The sequence below is a fragment of the Ovis aries genome, chromosome 1 (assembly GCF_016772045.2).
Source record: "Ovis aries strain OAR_USU_Benz2616 breed Rambouillet chromosome 1, ARS-UI_Ramb_v3.0, whole genome shotgun sequence".
Taxonomy (NCBI): domain Eukaryota; kingdom Metazoa; phylum Chordata; class Mammalia; order Artiodactyla; family Bovidae; genus Ovis; species Ovis aries.
Window position 1 is genome coordinate 55,437,876 of NC_056054.1, and position 19,766 is coordinate 55,457,641.

The 19,766-nt window shown below is 34.5% G+C and overlaps 1 protein-coding gene across 1 annotated transcript in view; it reads right to left on the bottom strand.

Moving 5' to 3' along the window:
* ADGRL4 (adhesion G protein-coupled receptor L4) overlaps positions 1-19,766 on the bottom strand; it is a 139,428-nt gene that overhangs the window by 106,179 nt on the left and 13,483 nt on the right. The window lies entirely within an intron of this gene.

The window sequence follows — 19,766 nt, forward strand, 5'->3', positions numbered from 1 at the left end:
GTTGACTCATTGGAAAAGACTCTGATGCTGGGAGGGATTGGGGGCAGGAGGAGAAGGGGATGCCTGAGGGTGAGATGGCTGGATGGCATCACGGACTCTATGGACGTGAGTCTGAGTGAACTCCGGGAGATGGTGATGAACAGGGAGGCCTGGCGTACTGCGATTCATGGGGTTGCAAAGAGTCAGACGCAACTGAGCTACTGAACTGAACTGAATACAGACAAAGATCATTTACAATGAAGACATGATGATATCATGCCCATTCACTTCATGATGTCTCAAGAAATTATTTTGTGTCAATTAATTCTACTACTGATTCAAGTGTAAAAGTTAAACTATAACTATTTTTTCACCCATAAAATTGTTACAGTAAGAAAGCCTACTGATATTGATGATGTAAGTGAAATGAAAGCTATTGTATTAAGTGATCAGTAACTGTTAGTAGTTATTATTATTAATATTCATAGTACTATTAATCATCTTTTACTCTCTTTAAACATATGTTTAAAAATATCTAGGGATATTGTCTTAGAGAAACAAATAAAAGTCCTGGTTTCCTTGGTTTTATAAATGTGGCTATGGGAATTATTAAAATGTCTCTTTCTTGTGTTATGAATTATGTCTATATAATAATGAATATAAAACAAAAGTTAATGAAATTTAATTGTTAAACCATTGCATAAACGTTTTATGTCCTTTAATGTCCTTAATACTTTGGCCACCTCATGCAAAGAGTCGACTCATTGGAAAAGACCCTGATGCTGGGAGGAATTAGGGGCAGGAGGAGAAGGGGACGATAGAGGATGAGATGGCTGGATGGCATCACTGACTCGATGCACATGAGTTTGGGTGAACTCCGGGAGTTGGTGATGGACAGGGAGGCCTGGCATGCTGAGATTCATGGGGTCGCAAAGAGTCGGATATGACTGAGCGACTGAACTGAACTGAATGTCCTTAATGTAATTATAGAGGATTTCACTATTTTCACTTTGTATTCCAAGCATATTATAATTCATTTTGGACTCTCGTCTTTTTCCTGTTTCAGTCTTCTTTGCAATCTGCCTCATCTGTCTATTTTGCTTTCTCTTGAGTTCTGGATCTTCTAAGAAAACTATGGTATAATTTCCTTCTTTAAGCTTTATACAAAGTTTGCATTCACATAATTAAATTTTATGTTTTGAATATTTTTCTGATTTGTTTTGTAATCCTAAATATAAGCTTGAGAGTGGTTTACTGTGAAAATCTCACTTATAGTTTCCATATTTGCAAGCACCATTTCAGAATATGTGTGTCTTTCAAAATGTGTGTGCCATTTCTGTTAGAGCCAGACACCCTTTGCTTTAACATTCTTTAGTGAAAGGTAAGGCAACAGCTCATACCAATACAGCTTTACAACCAAGGCACAGGTGAGGAGGGTTGAGAAACCAAAGCAAGCAAACTGATCAAAGATCATGTAAGGTGCTTCTGACTGTAAGTATCAGAAAACCCATTTCAAAGTGACTTAGACCATAAGGTAATTAATTATCTCATAAAAGGAAAAGTACAGCAGTAGAGTGACTACAGGGTTGATTAATTTACCAGCACAGCCACGCCATCAAGGTTATTTCCTCTGTCTGTTCCATCATCCACAGTGTTAATGCTTTTCCCCCTCAGGCTAGCTTTCTTCACAGTCATAAGATGCCTTACAAAGAATTCTGAATTTTTATTCTAAATACATAAAGACTAGATAATCTTAATATCTTTCTCCAACAATAGAAATACTAGATAAACTAAATAAAATAAATGTACTCTTAAAGATAAAACTGAGCAAACTAAAAAATACAAGAAACCTTCAAAGACAAAAATAAAGAGAAAGATACAATTAGGGTGTAAAAATAAGCCTGAAAAGACTTTTTAGGTGTGATAATTTTCAATGACTTCTCTGGGAGGAAAGGACTGAACATGTGCAAGGTGAAGCAAGGACTAAAACCGTCACTTAAAGTCAGGACCATCAAAGGACTGCACACACAGTGATAGGATGGACTTACAAAGGTCTTCACCAGGGAAAAGAGGTGACACAAAAATGATCTATCTTGGCCTAGGCAATATACAGGGGTCAAAAGGCATTTCAGAATCTGTAGCTACACGCCTGTGGCTCCTGCAATGGTAACCTGACAAATTAGTGGAAAGTGACTTTGAGGTAGTTAAGCAGGCATGGTAGCTGCAAGAAGCAAATGAATATTCTTCCTCCTTAGAAAGATCTTTGACACAGGCATCACAGGATCGCCCATATAATAACTGGCTGAAATAAATTCTACAACTAAAACTAAACACACACACACACACACACCAGTTTTGAGGATCAGCAGAAACAACAAGTAAGAAATTTAGGATCTTTTACAAATGAAATTATTGAATACCTATATAAAATAACTATGTTTAAAACATTTAAGTTATGACATCTGTAGTATGTGAAAGCAAATAAAATGTTTCCATTATGGACTCTAGAATTTTAAAGAATCAGGTAGAAGTTCTAGAATTAAAAATTAATAGTTGGAGTTAATAATTTAGCAGACTGTTACAAAAGAGACTAACTACAGCTGTAAAAGTTGGCTTAAAGCTCAACATTCAGAAAACGTAGATCATGGCATCCAGTCCCATCACTTCATGGGAAATAGATGGGGAAAAAGTGGAAACAGTGTCAGACTTTATCTTTTGGGGCTCCAAAATCACTGCAGATGGTGACTGCAGCCATGAAATTAAAAGACGCTTACTCCTTGGAAGAAAAGTTATGACCAACCTAGATAGTATATTCAAAAGCAGAGACATTACTTTGCCGACTAAAGTCCGTTTAGTCAAGGCTATGGTTTTCCTGTGGTCATGTATGGATGCGAGAGTTGGACTGTGAAGAAGGCTGAGCGCCAAAGAATTGATGCTTTTGAACTGTGGTGTTGGAGAAGACTCTTGAGAGTCCCTTGGACTGCAAGGAGATCCAACCAGTCCATCCTAAAGGAAATCAGTCCTGGGTGTTCATTGGAAGGACTGATGTTGAAGCTGAAACTCCAATATTTTGGCCACCTGATGCAAAGAGCTGACTCATTTGAAAAGACCCTGATGCTCGGAAAGATTGAGGGCAGGAGGAGAAGGGGACGACGGAGGATGAGACGATTGGACGGCATCAACGACTCAATGGAAGTGGGTTTGGGTGGACTCCGGGAGTTGGTGATGGACAGGGAGGCCTGATGTGTGGTGGTCACGGGGTCGCAAAGAGTCGGACATGACTGAGCAACTGAACTGAACTGAATGATTATATTTGGCTTGTTTTGTTAATCATGCAAGCTAAAGATTAAGGATACTACTAAACAAAAATACAGAGAAATGAAAATGTTTTTCATCACAGAATTTGGACAAATTCTGAATATATGCATCTAAACAGAAAAAGCATGTCATCTATGAGAGGCTAAATATCATGCTAGCTTGAATGTTTGGCATGAGAGCAGTCAATGCCAGAAGATATAAAAAACTATACAAAGTTATAAAGAAAAGACAACCTGGCTTAAACACAATATGTCCAGACAAGATTTTCAACTATGAAAGAATCTATTAGACATTTTTAAGTATAGTGGAACATATCAAACACCGTGTTCAGAAACATTCCTTGAAAAAAAATTCAATAATAAAATTCAGCTAATCAGATAAGACATTTTTTAATTCCCAGAAATGGAGTATCAGTAGTGAAAATTACTCAGGGAAAGCACTAACTGCTTTTAAACATAAAAGTAAGACTAAACTTCTATGGGAATCATAGTAGAACAGAATTATCAACAGAATAAGCCCTGATAAATTAAAAAATAGAATAAGCAACAAAAACCAGGTTAAAAAGGAAAGGAAGGGAGAAGTTTTACTATGATAATCAATTAGTCTTTTATAGCAACAGGCAAACCAGCATTGTTTAAAATTAAAATGAGTGGTTAGAAAAATTATCTCAGTACTCTGAATCTATTTATAATTTTTCTTATCTGTACAGTTAATTTAAAATTTCTCTTGTGTTAAACAAAGAAATCTGCAATTCTTTCACTTTCATTTTCTCCTGTTAAATTCTAGTAAAGTGAAAGTCAGTATCTTTCCATATTAGTATATTATATGCTTTCAGTTATAACAGTATATTCTTTTTCTTCTGTTAAATGTAGTAAAATGAGACTGAGCATCTTTCAGTAAAATAATAACACATCTGCTACCATTATTTGTCTGTCTATCACTTGTCGATTATTTCCCTTATCTATCATGTGCTTTTATAGGTATCTATAGAAAGATCTCCAGAATAGTGTTCATTAAGTATCTAAAAGATGGCTTGGGGGGCTGGGGACTTTACTGATGTCTTGCTTTCTCCTCTTACTTTTTAAATGGCTTGACATTTTTATAATGAGTATATATATATATATATATCACTTTTATAAAACAAAATAATATTCATAAACAAAATATTAGAGCTTGTTCCTGATTTGATAAATTTAACAACAGTATCTTGTTTTTGATTTTTCAATTGTTTTGCACAACTAACATAATATGCTTCTTCCGACGGTAATTTCAGAAGGTTGACAACTATCATACAAAATGTTTCATTTCCCATGTAAACAAAGATGAAAAACAAAAATTACATATAATAAAATCCTCTTAGATGGCAGAAAACATGAGTGGCAAAGCTTAAGCATAATGTAAAAAAAAGATAGATATTTAAATTTTTATATGACAGAAATATGATTAAATGTGACTTTTTTGGCAATGAGGTCTGCAACAAAAATATTAATTTTTTAAAGTGATAGTCATCTTTTTTCTTCTGTTATTCAAACTTTGAAAAGATGTTATATGACACAACATTTGCAACTAATAAAATACAATTCAAATCTAAATTCAAACTAGGTTTCTACTCAAATTCAAATATTTTCCAAGTTGTTGACTCATCATAACTAAAAGCAGCTGGAGTCCTTTTCAAAATAATTGTAAACAATTTAAGTTAGCACCTGAAAGATTATCAAAACAGAAAAAAAATGTATTTTGCAAAAGATATTGGATAGAAAGTCTAAAAAATGTATTTGACCATAAAGGAGGTGTTCTATAGCAATAAGATGCTTTGAAGAGAATTTAATCTCAATGCATGGGTCACAGAACAAAAGTAGATAAATCATGGCATGATGGTATCATTTTAAAGGGATATTTTGGAAGGAGGTGTCAGTGCTACTTTTAATAGAAAAGTTTTCAATCTCAGATGAATTTTTTATTACCTAAAACATTAGTTAAAAGTAACTTCAAATCTCAATATCTAAATCAATCTCTAACAGAAATCACAATAATAAAGAATTTCCATGGCTGACTTCAGAGAGTTAAATACCATATATAAAATAGCTGACCATGGTATATTTGTCAAAGAGGACCTCATCAGTACCAGTTGTTTCCAAATTACAGCGGGGGAAATGTACCCCAAAGCATGTGCAAAGTAATCCACTGATATACAGGAAAAGTGTTAAAATTTCTTTATTTATTTATATTTTTTCCTTTCTGCATTTCAGTATTGATTGTAATATAGAAGGCTATAAATAAAATTTATAAATAAATGTACATATATTGGATGTGCAGTCTGAAAAACTCTAATTTACAGCATGAAAACAGAACCAAAAAAACAATAATCTCCATCATTAGTTAGAATAAGATCAATTTCTATGTCAATTTTAATTATCTAGTAGTTATTAGTACACTATTCTGAGAAAATTCCAAGGCGAATTCAGTCAATGTTGGTAAGGGATACTGCTATGGATTGAATATTTATATCTTCCCCAAAATCCATATATTGAAGCCCCAATCCCAATTTTGGGGGAGATAATTAGGTCATGAGGGTGGAGCTCTCATGAATGGGATTAATGCCTTTTTAAGTGGATGAAGGGAGAAGAGTGTTCTCTCTCTGTCCTGTACATGTACCAAGAGAAAATGGCCACCAGTAAAGCAGGAAGAGTGTTCTCTTCAGCCATCTACTCTGCTGGCACACTGATGTTGGATTTTCCAGGCTCCAGAACTATGTGACATAAATGTTTGATGTTTAAGTCACTCAGTGTATGGTATTTGTTACAGCACCAGAATTGATTAAGACAGAAATCATATATATGGGAGAAGACAGAAAACATGACATTGTTGAAACAGTAATCTGGCATCTTGCTCCAGGTCTGGCAAACAATACTGCTTATTTATTTTATCTGGATGATTTATTTGTTTCTATCTTTTCCAATATTTCAAGACTCCTGTCATTTTCCTAGACAAGCCACATTTATTCCCTGTTGTGTCCCCCAGCACTCAAGGATTTGAAATGACATGTGGGGATGCTCTAGATAATAAACCTGTGCCTGTGTGAATAAGTAAACTAGAATTCCCTGTTCTAAACCCTCACTTAGCCTCACTTTTCCTGTGTTCAAAATCCTATCCACTTTGCCTTCATTGAACTTATACTTTCTTCTAAACTTTTCTCTCATTTTCTACTTGATTCTTTCTATAACCTTTATAGTTGGTCAATTTCCACACTGACTTTTTTGTTTACTTTCCTAGCTCTACCACTTAAAACAATCTCTTTACTTTTCAGGCTCTACTCAACCCATTCTAGATTGGATTTAGTCACCAAAATTTCACCAAAGTAGTTCTTGCCAATGCCACCACTGATCTCTATATTAAAACAGCTATTGATTGTTTTTTGATTTTTCTGGGCCTTTCAGTAGCATTTGAAACTTGAACTCTTCTTTCTTGAAAAATGCATTCCCTTAGCTTTAATGATAACACACAAGTTCTCCCTTCATGTAAGGCCACATTTCTAAATCCTTTATGTCAATTTTCCTTTCTCTGAAGATTTGAGCTTAGTTCTTCATTTTCATTCTATGATCTCTTTTTACATAGTCACTATAGGTAAGCATGTCTGCTTCCATGGTTTCCATTAACACCAATATTCTGCTGATGACTCAAAAATTTTTCTCTCTATTCAAGACTTCTCTCAGTTCCAGATCAACATGCAGTGTTATCACCACTTATATATATGAATGGCATGACAATGACACCATATCCAAAACAGAGCTAATGACTTCTCCATCTATATTTCCTTTTTTTCCATCAAATGCACCAGTATCCACCTATTAGTTCACACTACAGATCTAAGAGATATCCTTCACATCTTCCTGTCTCTTACTTGTAACATCATCCAATCATCATTAAGACGTATAAATCTCTACATTTTATATGTCATTCCCTTCTAATTTCTTCCATCTTTTTGGTCACTAATCTTGACTAAGCCAACATTCACTCTCCGTGACTCATGAGACAGCATCCACCTGATGAACCTGTATCCATACTTTGTTGGCCTTCAATTTATTTACTTTGTATAGAATAAAAAGTGAATTTCTGAAAGCAGAATTATTTTTTTTTCCTATGGATAACATCAGTACTTTACATAGCATGGCTACTGACCTATGTTTTAGATACATGTTCTACAATTGCAGCGTTTCACTTCAGCAACTTATTTTGGTTGTTAGAATTTGTATTTCTTTCTCATTCATTAGTGCTTTCATAAGTACATATGATGATCATTCCTACCTGCCATATCTATCCTCAAGCATATGCTTCATTAAGCAAATTTCCAGCTCAACCATCACTTTAAACATTGTCTCCTTATGAAGTTTCCATGATTACTTGGGCTGCTCAAAGGATTACTCATTTGTGTAATTGTGATTTAAATGTTTCTTTGTCCTTCTAGAATCCACAACAGCCACGTATACTTATCCAGTACTTTATATTTAATTCTACAAAGAAGAACCTGATCACAACATAGGTGCTCAACAAGTTTTTGAGTGAATGAATACATGAATCAAAATAAACGCTAAATTATGCAAAAGAGCCCCTGATCTGATTCAAAATTATTGCTCTATTGTTAAAAAATAATCTATACTAATTACAGAATGGATTTTTAAGTGTATTATAAGCTATTATTTCTTGCATTATTTAAAATATTTTCAATAGCAGCTTATTTTTGTGTCTCTGTAATTTAGGAATATTGAAAAATTAGAATGAAAGTTGTAAAATATGTTAGAATTTAAAATTTAAAACTTTACATATAGCTAATTCATGTTGCCATACATCAGAAATTAACAAACATTTTAAAGCAATTATACTCCAATTAAAAATAATAAATAAAATTCTAAAATTGAAGAAATATAAGACATAACCTAGTATTTTCTTGCCCAGTTATAAAATAAATCAAAAAGCAAATGCTATTATACTAAGGGTTTAAGGATTATCTTTCCTTGATAGTAATTTTGAAATGACAAGTTGAAAAGAATAGAGAGGAGCAAATTTAGAGTCTGATATGGATTTTCACCACTGGCCTAGTGCTAAGAAGTTCGTTTTGACTTTAAAAAATGTTTAGTTGAGATTTAGTTTCAAAACAATGATTTTTTATTCTTCATCAAATGAATTTATATTTATCTTTCTTTTCATTTACCAGAAAGTTTTCCAAGAAGTACAGATGGTTCAAATGCAGTGAATAAATATTTGATCATCTTGCGGTGACATGAGTTAAACCATAACTCAGAAATGTTGCTGAACTGAATAAAGGTGTCGATATATTTCCACTCAAATCTATCCTTATTCAGAATGTACTATTACATTGATGAATGCTTGAACAACCACAGAAGAGCAGAATCATGACAGAGTAATTCCAATCATTACTCTCAACCAGTTCTTGTCAATGAACATATGTTGTTTCTCCAAGGCACTGAAAATCCTGATAGGTGCTTTCCAGGAGGTTATTCTATGGACCTGTGATTGGTGGCTAGGGCAGTAAAGCATCTGTCTGCAATGCAGGAGACCCGGGGTTCGATTCCTGGGTTGGGAAGGTACCCTGGAGAAGGAAATGGCAGCCCACTCCAGTATTCTGACCTGGAAAATCCCATGGATGGCAGAGCCTGGTAGGCTACTGTGCATGGGGTCGCAAAGAGTCAGACATGACTGAGTGACTTCACTTTCACTTTCTAGAGATTATACTGAAATTCTCATCCTTGAAACAAAGTTGTACCAAATACTCATCTTTTCACTCTGCAAAATTATTGTATTTATATTTTTCTCAGAATGGTCTCATTCAACGGCAAATGAATTGCATTATCATATATAAGCATATATGGGTTTCCAAAGAGCTACAGTGATAAAGAATCCACCTGCTTAGAGACAAAAGATATGCAGGTTCAATCCCTGGGTTGGAAAGATCCCTTGCAGAAGAAAACGGCAACCCGCTCCAGCATTCTTGTCTGAAAAATTCCATGGAAAGAGGAGCCAGGTGTCTACAATCCACAGGGCTGCAAAGAGTCGGACATGACTGAGCCACAGCACACACACAGAGAAGCATTTATATGGTAATCTTGTATATAATGATCTTATTATTTATACACACACAAACACATACATATGTGTGTATATACATATACTTCTCTGTTCTAAGTTTATGTCAAAGTATCTTGCAGGTCTTTTTTTAAAAATTGCATAATAATAATTTTAAAAACCTCATATAGAGAAATATATATCTGTTTTTTGTATATCTATCAATCTTCATTTTGTTTTGTTAATTTTTATTGAGATATAGTTGATGTATAATCTTTGCATACTTTTAAATAGCTAATTTCAATAGGAGATTTGCCAAAGAAAATTATTAGTTTCATAATATGTAGATTTTATCCAAGGTTTCTTATAACTCCTGTGTTTTCAAGCAATATTAATATATTTATTAATAAATTATGATAAATATTCATAGTAAGTGGAATAAACTGTTTTCTGAGAATTTGCATTCTTTAAAGGTGTCCTACTGTACTCTATATCCTCCACTAGGTACCACATCTTCGATGCTAAATATTAAAAAAAAAAACTCACTGGCATATATATATGTGTGTGTATAAAATCTGGAACCAGTTAGTTCCTAAATATTCTTTTTAAATATGCTTCCTTTTTTAATTTTTATTTTTACTTTATTTTACTTTACAATACTGTATTGGTTTTGTCTAAATATGCTTCTTTAAATTCAGCTTCCACCAAGCTAATCAGGTGACTGGAACAAAGGTAATTAAATGAAAATCAGTCTTCAAAGAAAGATTAGGAGTAAGTGAGTGATTAATTTTTTTTTTCCTTCAGACACAGGAAGCCTAAAATTTCAGTTAAGGATTAATAAACTATTAACAAGTGAGGGGTAATCTACCTATATTCTAGGTGTATGACTAAGTGCTTATATGTGTTGCTGTTCATGGAATTTGGTAAAAGCAGAAGAGCACTTCATTGTTATAACCTAGCTGCCTACATGATCTTAATCTGATTTTCCGGATGGTTGGGAAAGTAGACAAAGAATGAACCTACCAAAAAAAAAATTTGGCAGAAAGTGACTGACAGATTTACATTAGTAATAGTTCAATAGAAATAGTAATAGTTACCGAGGCCTCTCTATATGGCCAGTATCATACTTAAGTGCTATACTTTTATTATCTTCTTGTATCTGCATAAGATATTTTGAGGTTGATAAGACTATTTATAAACTAAAGACATAGAAACTGGTCCAAATATGACAGCTAGTAAATGACAGAACCAGGATTTGATCCCAAGTGAGGCTTCCTCAGCACCTCTGCTTCTTCTATAGCCCTGTTTCCCCAAATAAGCTGTAAATCACATTTGATCAATCTTGGTCTAAACTGTTAATACTATCTGATTCTAAAACGCTGAGGTACAGATTTTCAAAGCGGGTCTCCATTAAAATGCTTCCTGTGCTGAAATCTACTTTGAAACAAACAATACCCATTTTTCCCTTCTATATTTATTATTTGTACTCAGTATTCTAGATTTGAATACTAACCATATGTCAAATTTTAATTTAAATTATATTCTCTAAGCGTTTCATATTTCTACATGGGTCCTTCAGTTTTAATACTGTCATAAGGGCAATTTCTTTTCAATTATAAAGGAATTGATCTCCAAATATTAAGGTATCATTTAGTAGAAAGTCCTTTGATCACAATGTATGAATTGATGGATTCTTTTTTAAAAGTTGTATCTCCAATAATTGATAAAACTTAAGTTTTCTCAACAGAGTAAGGAAAGTGTATTATGAGTTATAATCTAAAACTTTGCTTAAATTCAGATTAACTTCACAATTCTTTATTCTTAAATTGGCCATCAGACTGTTTAAAAGGATAAGTAGAAAGAGATTATTGACTATAAACCAATTAATGCCTCTATTGAAAATTTTCTGATATATTTATTTACTAATAAACTGAAATCAAAGTCAAAAACATATTTAAAAACATTCTTCTCCACATGGTATTCCATTATGAAACTGCTGCAGTGAGTATTACATTTGTTGAACAAACATAGCACTATAATCAAGCATCTGCTTGCTTTCCTGCATTGTATATACAACAGAGATTTGCTGCACTTTTTTAGTATTCTCAATAGGTTTCTGTGTTTATAAAGGTCCAGAAATGATCTTTAGAACATATCCTCCATATGGCACCAGGAAACCTAGCATAAGAACCTTTCCTACACAAAGGATATAGAATTGTCTCATTTCAAAATATCAACATTTTTCTAGAAACACAAAGCTACCAAGTAAGTGTTAGAACCATCTCAACTTCTGTTCAACTTTGTTCAAATTGATTTAGTCATCTGCACATGCCAACTTTAATTATCAAAAATACACAAATAAACAGCAGATTCCTTTCGCAAGTTCTAAATGTTAACTATAACTCTAATGAAATTTTTAATAATAAATTCTTTAATACTCAGAATGTGTTTTTCATCAGCAGAGGGCCATTTCAGCATGATGTCACTAAAGAACCATGACCTAAATTTTAGTTCTGAGGTTTTATCCACAAAAGAGAAATAAAGTAGAGATGCTCACTTTTCTGGATAATTATTGCATATATAACTGATTTGATTAGTCAAGCCAAATAATCTCAAAACATTTTGGTGTTCTTTGGGAAGACTACAAATTTTACAATTTGTTTTAACTCTCCTCTGCAATTCAGGTTTTCCTCTGTAAACACATCTTAATATCTGCTAAATAAGCTAAGATTTAAGACACGCAGAACACTGATAACCACCTTCATTCTACTGTAACTTTTTAAAAACTACATTTTAAAATTTAACAAATAATTTAAATAATAGTCTTTATGTCTAAGTGGGCTAATGTATGCACACTTTAATATTTTTTGTTTTATAAATATAACCTTTAAGATAATCGAGAATACAAAATACCATACTGCTCAGTAAGAATAACACTATTAAAGGACTCCACCTTCAATATCGTGAAACAACTAAATATAATGTCAATTACATAAATCCCACTTATTATGCCAGAGAGGGAGATTATTCAGACCTCACATGAAAATTAGTTTCTTTCTTTATAATGGTAACAGTGATTAACTAGTAAGTTTAACATGAAGAAATGATGTAATTCCAAGTGTCTACAGTTCCTTAAACCACTTCAAGATATACTGGCGGATGTTTCAATTAATGTGTAGCAAGGTCACAAAATCAATTTCTTATCAGCTAAAAACACTCATACAGTAAATTTTATTTTCAAACCATAATCTCTAAATTAAATCTGTGTCCCTAAAAAATACAGTTCAAAAAATCAGTCATTGGGTTTTCTCCCTGATAACGTTTTCACAAATGGCACAAGGCTTTGTATGCTATATATAGCCTACAATGTTTGGTTAGATTCTAATCTTCCTAGAGAATGTCATTATCTTTTTCCATGGCAAATAAAGGACCAAAGTGTTAATTTCCTCCTTAAACTAAGTACAAGGTTTGAACACATCTGGAATTCTATCTTCTAGCAATTTGTTCAGGAACTTTTAAACAATTATAAAGAGAATCTCTGAAACTGTATACTAATCTGGATTTCTTGGTAATATAAATTATCTGAACATAAAATTGCGGGAAAAATCAAGTTAACATGGAAAATAGCATAACCATGCGGTAAATTCCGTGTAAAAGGACTTAGCAGGAATTGAACTTTGCAGACCAATGACACTCAAGATAATCACATTTTTAATGCAAATTCATTGACTTGAATGTAAACTACCATCATGTATTATATTCACGTGCTGGAGTTGTTTCTCTATATTCTAATTTCTTTAAAAAAAAATGTTTTTCCTCCTAATAACTGATTCTCATCCTACTCACAACTCCACACGAAACGACACTAATGTAAGTCTTTGTACCTTTTCTCTCAATGGCAATGGACTAAACAGTTAAAGGAGCTGAAACATATCAATAATATTGCCTTAATGTTTAATATTCATAAAATTACAATTTTCATGGTAGACAAAAATTATTTGTTCATTTTTTAACATTCAAAATGCATGATCATGATACCTTTATACAAATGCTGTATAATGTACATTACCAGTGGTATCATCTCATACAGCCACTAACAAATTATAAAAATTTATTTATTGTAAATTCAGATTCTTGAGACCAGTTTGGTAGTTGATAAAATATGGGATATAAAATCATATCTCAAGAAGACAGGAAGAAAAAATTATCTGAGATAATACATTAGAGCTTTTCAAAGCATTTTTTCCACATACTCCTAAACATATACTATTTTAGTTGATTTCACCACTGCTAGACAGAATGAAAAGAATGTTTTCTAAAGCAAGAAGGTGAATAACTCTGAGGAAGGGTTAAAACACATTTACAAAAATTAAACACAACTTTTTTGTGGATGAAGACAATATTTCCTTCATAATCTTTATATATTACAAGTATTAAAATTGTAATAAAGTATTGTACAGAGAGTATTTTATTTCTTCCCACTTCATTCATGTTATAATCTATTCAATTTTAATCAAATTTAGAGCTTGATTAATAAACAAAGCAAAATTTGTTTTAATAACAGTCTTACTTTGTACATATTAATGCAAAAAGGACAAAAGTTCATCCTAAGTAGGTAACTGAAGAATACATACAGCTTTGTGTAATGCTGTACTTAGAAAGATTAGTTCATTGTAAAAAGTGATAAATGTGAGACAGATATTTTCAATGACAGAAAAATTATTTTCTGAAATTAAAGAACAATTGTTATGATTAGAAGTGAAAATAGTTTTTTGAAGTGCCAAAAATTTCACAATTCCTATGATTTCTATGAAAACAGCATATTTTACACATAAGATGCAGAAAAAAATACCACAGTTAATGTGACAACTGGGACTCTGAAGATTAGGGCCAGAGTGCTTCAAAAACAGGAGGTCATCACAAAGCATTATTGCCATTATGGGAAACAACCCTGCCTTAGGACATACTGCTTCTTAATTCATGAAAATGTTCAAAAGAGCAACAGATAAGTTAATGGAAATTCAGTCCTGCATAGCTGATCACTCAAAATGAAACAGGGAAAGGCATTTTGGAGAAAACCAATGTAAAGTTTATTAAGCGAACTGATCATTCATATACATTTTCCATCTGGTTATAATGGATCGTCTTTATTTATAGAAAAATACTTGGGATGGGATTATGCATAAGGTAATCTTGCTGTATGGGTCTTGTTACAATGTAGAGAATTCAAGCAAACCTGAGTGTGGATCCATGCAAGCAGGAATATCATACATAATATCTTAGTAAATTTAGCACAGACATGGAATAGTAAGAATAGGGCACCAACCAATCAGAATAACCACTCAAAAAACAATCCATGTATTTTACAGACTGTATCCAGGAATTTTGATAGTTTCCAAGGATGCAGTCAAAAATAAGAATTAGTCACTGTTTTCAAACAGCAGTCACTGTTGGGATTCCCCAAGCACCATTAAAAAGCAGGCAGATTCCATCAACACTTATTCCAATATTAATGAATTAATACAAAAATAAAAAGGAATTAGGAAAAGATGAAAAAGCAAACAATCATTCTGAACATATAAGAATAAAAAAGGCCTTGCAAACTGATGTAAGTATTGAGTCTTAGACATTAAGTCAAAGCTTATAATAGTCCCAACATTTAAAGTGCCTTATTTCTCTCCTGAGCACCCACACAATTGATTATTCCGTCCCATTTATTGTCTGACAAAGTATTTTGATGCCTGGAAATACATGAAATCCTCAGAACGGAGAAATTTACATATAGGTTTCCAGCTGAGAAGACTGCCCCTCTGATCAAGTCTACTCTCAAACTCCCTGGCTCATTACACTTATAAATAAACGATTATCAATGTTCCTTTGAAGTTGCAACACAAGGACAAGTTCCATTTTGTAGCATTTTGTTCCAGATTGTTCGTTAAATGGTACTTATAAATTCACACGAATCATAACCCTCCTCTCCACAAAATGAATACGTGTACTATTTTATTCAAAAGGGGTACTCTCAACCACATACAACAGTGACTAAACCTTTCCCAGAAGGGAGCAACTATAAAAATCAAGGTTTATAGCCTTTTTGTTTCTTCCGAATGGTTCAAGTGACTCTGATACAGCACTTCTCTTGCTGATCATATTAGATAATATTTAATTCCCTACTTTTTAGCACTGTAATACAGGGGGTTCACTGAAGATTGGCCCAGAATTTTTTTTTTTCCACAGGAGAAAGTCACTCAGGAAACAGGTTTTCATGCTGGAAATAATGGAAAATACGTTTTGTTTATTTGGTGACCTCTATGGATGTGTAATGTATGTCTGAAGAACTTTGACGTCACATCTTGGTTTAGTAGGAAAAAAAATATATCATCATAGTGTTATGGCCATGAACAGGGAGAAGTGAGCACAAGCAGTAGATGGAAAGCCTCACCTGCACTGGTCAGCTCCAGAGATCAGGGTAAAAAGCAGTGTGGTACAGTGGAAAGAGCACTAGTTTAGAGACAAGAGACAAAAATCCATATCTGGTTTGCTTTCATGTTCCAAACTGAGCTGAAAATCCATTAGTTACTAAAAAAGATGACATTTAAATTGACAAAAGTTCAAATAAAAGTCTCACAATAACAGAATCAGAAGTTTAAAGCTGAGAGAGACATTAACAACCATTATCATAAGAGTCTCAGTTGAACAGGACGTGTGTGTGTGCGTGTGTGTGTGCGCGTGTGTATGTGCGTGTGTGTGCGTGCGTGCGTGTGTGTGTGCGTGTGTGTGCGTGTGCGTGTGTGTGCACGTGCGTGTGTGTGCACGTGCGTGCGTGTGTGTGCGTGCGTGTGTGTGCGTGTGTGCGTGTGTGCGTGCGTGTGTGTGCGTGTGTGTGTGCGTGTGTGTATGCACGTGCATGCACACACACACACGTGTGAAGTGAAAGTTGCTTAGTCAAGTCCGACTCTTTCCGACTCCATGGACTGGGGCCTATAAGGCTCCTCTGTCCATGGAGTTCTCCAGGCAAGAATACTGGAGTGGGTGGCCATTCCCCTTCTCCAGAGGACCTTCCCAATCCATGGAACCCAGATCTCTCACATTGCAGGAAGATTGTATATACTAGTCCATATAAATAATAAGAGAGACCTTAGATATCTTGGCACAGTTATATGAGATATTATCAAAGAATCTAGTTACTAGGGCATGACATACTAGGAGAGGTTAAGTTACAAGGCTGGGTCTTAGTTAGTAATAAGGATATAAAAAAAGGATCTAATAATGGAATACTTAGGCCACCTGATGCGAAGAACTGACTCATTTGAAAAGACCCTGATGCTGGGAAAGAGCGAAGGCGGGAGGAGAAGGGGATGGCAGAGGATGAGATGGTTGGATGGTATCACCGACTCAGTGGACATGAGTTTGAGTAAACTCCAGGAGTTGGTGATGGACAGGGAGGCCTGGTGTGCTGCAGTCTATGGGGTCACAAAGAGTTGGACATCACTGAGTGACTGAAATGAACTGAACTGAACTGAATAATGGAAACCTGGAAGACAAAACTTTGGAGTAGTAATTATTTTAAGATGACAGGGTAATACTGCAAGATTTCTAAAACATACCCTTCCTCTCTTAAGCTATAATTAGTATTAGAAATGGAGAAGGCAATGGCACCCCACTCCAGTACTCTTGCCTGGAAAATCCCATGGACGGAGGAGCCTGGTATGCTGCAATCCATGGGGTCACTAAGAGTCAGACACGACTAAGCGACTTCACTTTGACTTTTCACTTTCATGCATCAGAGAAGGAAATGGCAACTCACTCCAGTATTCTTGCCTGGAGACTTCCAGGGATGGGGGAGCCTGGTGGGCTGCCATCTATGGGGTCGCACAGAGTCAGACACGACTGAAGCGACTTAGCAGCAGCAGCAGCAGTATCAGAAAAGGGCTTAAATGAAGTAGAAGTTAAGTGGAAGTAGATGAATATAGACACGGCGGCCTAAAGGACTGACAGAAAAGCTTCTTGTAGTGGTCATGGATACATCTTGGCTGCTTGGCCTCTGCTCACTCTCCCGATTGTAAGAGTCACTCAAATGTCATTTTGTAAAGCACTTTTTGTCACTATAATTTGAGTAGGTTTTCAACTATGCTATATGAATGAAGAAGCCTACATATTCTATTATTTAGGTGCATAGAGGTAATAAACATCTTGCCTGTATAAATAAAAATGACAGATCATAAAGTAAACTATACTCCTCTTTTATAGCAAGATATCAACAGAGGTATTCCTTAAACAAAAGCTGAAATGTTTGGCACAAACATATTGTGCAAAAGACAGGTGAATATTGGAGGATACTTTAAATGAAGACTCCTGTGTTTCTTAAGCTTTAGGAAATTGTCTTATATCTTTTATTTCTTTTGCTAAATCTTGCCTGACCCCTCTTCAATAAGACTTTGATTGGATGGGTATTCGGTTCTCTGTGTTTGGTTTCTCAGTTTTGTTCTCATAGTTTCCATCTTTGCCTTTTAGTTTTTCAGTCTCTGAGTATTATTTTTCTGCTCCTCTATTGTATATTATTGCCTTAATCTGGGAATAATATAGATCAGAAGATAAATATATTTCATTGGAGCAGAAAAATAGATTTTTTTTGGGTAGTAACTATCAAGTATATTAGCCAGTGAATTCAGGAAATCACTCAAGGAAAACAAACAACATAGGTTGGAAACTGCAGGTAATTGCACTATTATAACCACAGAAGTTATAAGTGGATCAAAAATAAATCTTGAGTTCAGTTAAATGGAGCAGGGACTTTTCAACAATGCTTGGAGAAGGAAATGGCAACCCACTCCAGCATTCTTGCCAGGGACAGAGGAGCCTGGTGGGCTGCCATCTATGGGGTCTCACAGAGTCAGACACCACTGAAGCGACTTAGCGGCAACAGCAGCAGCACTTTTCTTAGGTACCAAGTATGGGCTCTATCCCAATACTAGTGATATCACAATGTGAAAAGTCATCAGTAGGTCATGGAATTAGGATCAGAAAACATACTGACTACCCTGTTTCACCTTTAGGATAAAGTAGGGAAGGGATTTGGGAGAGATGTAGCAAGGGGATGAAAGTGGGCTATTATAAAAAGGCAGATTGTATTGAACTGATGAATTTAAGAATATTTTGACTTACGCAGTCCACAGGTATCCTCAACTGATGTGTAAGCAAATTTGAAATTTGTAGCTTCCCTGTTCTATGTGTGATCATTTCTATAGGAGAGAAAACCCAAGAATAGAGACTTCTGTCTCAATCTTCTCTTTTTAAGAATTGCTTGCATTACTGACAATTTTACCAGCTTAATGTCTTGAGGGATTGCTACAAAAGGAGATGAAGAAAAGGAAAAACAAAGCACAAGGAATTGAGTAGCACAAAGGTTATAGAATACACTAAAGAAGAAAGTGTTTTTTGGTATGACACCTTTTTCATACACACAAGCATATTTTATTTGTTTTGTTTGGATGTAAACTTTCTGAGAATCTCTTTGAGGGTATCAACTAGAATTTTTCCTTCAACCTCATTCCTCTCCTCAGAAAGTATCTTTCTTAGGCCAGTTGTTCTGTTTATTTATCTTTGTGTTTGTATTTTTGGCTTTTCTCCAATGATTGGTTATCCTTAAATGACTGTCATGTTTATAACTAAAGAACAATGTTGATTATCACAGGTATTTTGGCCTACATTCTGTCTGCCAGACAATTGCAAATTCTTCAGCACTAGAGCTCTGAGTTTCCTGTATATGTGGGTGTGCCATAGGAAGTTTCCAGCATCATTCCAGTTAGCATAGGTGGGGAATGGGCAGAAAGATGGCATTAATTTTCAACTTCAGTGATGGCAGGCAGGTGAAAAAGTTTTCTTTGAGAGTATTTTCTTGGCTTCATTTGGGAGCAAACATCAGTGGGTAAGAGACCAATCTGCATAGCCTTAGGAAAATAATGTCAACCAATCACTTAAGTTTCTACTCCTTTTCTGGGCAAGAGAAAGAAGATGACTACCACAGGGAAAAGACACCATCTTCACTGAAGCCTGCTCTGTGTACACTGAACTATTCCACTTGTAGCACAAGATTCTGCTTTGAGAAGTTTGTTCTTAATTTGTAGACTTCTCATGAATCCTCTCTGATTTCACTTATTGTCAATTCACTGGGCTTTAAAGCCATAGATAAACAGGAGTCAAATAACTGTTCCTGGTCTACAAATTTCATCAAATATTAAAGCTTGTAGATAGTTTTAACTTCCCTGCACTTATTCCTAAAGTGTCATAAATGTATACCCCTCACATTTTTTTAAATTTTTATCAGTAGTTTTGATAATGTTGCGAGAAAAAAAGCAGAATCAAGGTGGGAGGGGAAAAACCACAAT